Source organism: Octopus bimaculoides, chromosome 30 (genome assembly GCF_001194135.2).
Source record: "Octopus bimaculoides isolate UCB-OBI-ISO-001 chromosome 30, ASM119413v2, whole genome shotgun sequence".
NCBI lineage: Eukaryota > Metazoa > Mollusca > Cephalopoda > Octopoda > Octopodidae > Octopus > Octopus bimaculoides.
In genome coordinates this window covers 3,270,688-3,272,973 of record NC_069010.1, presented here as the reverse complement: position 1 = coordinate 3,272,973, position 2,286 = coordinate 3,270,688, and the positions used below count along the sequence as shown (strand labels likewise).

Sequence of the window (2,286 nt, the reverse complement as noted above, 5' to 3'; positions counted from 1 at the left end):
TAACATTACCAAAATGTAGTTTTACTTTAGTTCTTCCTGAAAATGCATCTTTGCAAGGTGGATAGTTAATTTTTTCCTAGGATGGAACTGGATAACACCTACCTTTTGTCATTGCAGTCAAATTGTCATCTGCTAGACTGGATCCAAAATGGCTGCCCTGGTCACATGACAATAGTCCTTGAATCCTACTGGCTCATGGGAACATAAAAGTAAATCATGGTAGCACAGTTTTATAATTTTTCAGTTTTTGTCTCCTTTTGTGTGAAATTACCCTGGTGTAAACACAAACCACCACAAGTGGCCAAGAATGCTGGAGTTACCATTCTTTGAAGAATTTTTATATTCAGACTGGTCAGGAAATTTTGGTTAACTTTTAAAAAGACTTGTCTTTCGATGGATGCCACAACTCCAGCTGACAAAAACAAATCTTTGAGAATCTATGCATTAAAATTATTACAGCACACTTACTGTGAATATAAGAGGTGTGAGTTCGATTCCCATGTATACTAATACCCATTTTTTTTCCATTGAGGTCTTATATGCCCCAATATTATACTATTTTCTATAGCCAATACATGGTGAATGCTTATAAGTTTAAAGCTTATTATTATTTTTATTGTTGTATTTTGGGATGGTCATTTTGTTTTTCGCCGAATAAATACATGCACTATATAATTTTTCTTCACTTACTCTTTTACTTGTTTCAGTCATTTGACTGTGGCCATGCTGGAGCACCGCCTTTAGTCGAGCAAATCGTTTATTACTGTTCTTGTTTCATTATTTTAACTTGTGTCCATTGTCCGGAAATCTTTTTATATCAAAACGAAATGTACTGTTCATGAAAAATTTCCCATGAAATAGGCGCAGGAGTGGCTGTGTGGTAAGTAGCTTGCTTACCAACCACATGGCTCCGGGTTCAGTCCCACTGCGTGGCACCTTTGGCAAGTGTCTTCTACTATAGCCTCGGGCCGACTAAAGCCTTGTGAGTGGATTTGGTAGACGGAAACTGAAAGAAGCCCGTCGTATATATGTATATATGTGTGTATGTGTGTGTGTTTGTGTGTCTGTGTTTGTCCCCTGCCATCGCTTGACAACCGATGGTGATGTGTTTACGTCCCCGTAACTTAGCAGTTTGGCAAAAAGAGACCGATAGAATAAGTACTAGGCTTACAAAGAATAAGTCCCAGGGTCGATTAGCTTGATTAAAGGCGGTGCCCCAGCATGGCCGCAGTCAAATGACTGAAACAAGTAAAAGAGTAAAAGAGTAAAAGAGTAAAAGAGTAAAAGAGTATGATAAAAGTTGAACCTTGGAAAAAAAATAGATGTTCTGTGGTTGAGACCACATATCGATGTAGCAGGTCCTTTAAATGATTCCTCCTACTTAGTGGTAGTTGATAGTTTGTCGAAATAGCCTGAAATTTGCAAGTGTAAAAACACCAACTTCCTCAACTGTGGTCAACTTTTAACACGAATTGCTTGCGAAATTTGTCATCCCAGACAAGATAGTGTCTGACAATGGAACATAATTTGTGTCTAGTAAATTAAAAAGATTTTGTGAAATGTTCACGGTAGAACATAACTATGACTCCATACCATCCCAGATCTAATGGACAGGTAGAACGCTTTGTTGATACCTTCAAAAGAGCCTTTAGAGCTCCTCATCATCATCATTAAGGCGGCGAGCTGGCAGAAGCGTTAGCACAGCGGGCGAAATGCTCAGCGGTATGTCGTCTGCCGCTACGTTCTGAGTTCAAATTCCGCTGAGGTCGACTTTGCCTTTCATCCTTTCAGGATCGATTAAATAAGTACCAGTTACGCACTGGGGTCGATACAATCGACTTAATCCGTTTGTCTGTCCTTGTCTGTCCCCTCTGTGTGTAGCCCCTTGTGGGCAGTAGAGAAATAAGAGCCCTTAGAAAATCAAATAAGGTAGCTCTACAACAATTTTTAAGCGTGTAGGAGTGGCTGTGTGGCAGGCGTAGGAGTGGCTGTGTGGTAAGTAGCTTGCTTACCAACCACATGGTCCCGGGTTCAGTCCCACTGCGTGGTACCTTGGGCAAGCGTCTTCTACTATAGCCTCGGGCCGACAAAAGCCTTGTCAGTGGATTTGGTAGACGGAAACTGAAAGAAGCCCGTCGTATATATGTATATATATATATATATGTATGTGTGTGTATATGTTTGTGTGTCTGTGTTTGTCCCCCCCAACATCGCTTGACAACCGATGGTGGTGTGTTTACGTCCCCGTAACTTAGCGGTTCGGCAAAAGAGACCGATAGAATAGGT

The 2,286-nt window shown here is 40.7% G+C and overlaps 1 protein-coding gene across 1 annotated transcript in view; it reads right to left on the bottom strand.

Moving 5' to 3' along the window:
• Positions 1–2,286, bottom strand: part of LOC106880821 (damage-control phosphatase ARMT1) — a 246,782-nt gene that overhangs the window by 109,722 nt on the left and 134,774 nt on the right. The window lies entirely within an intron of this gene.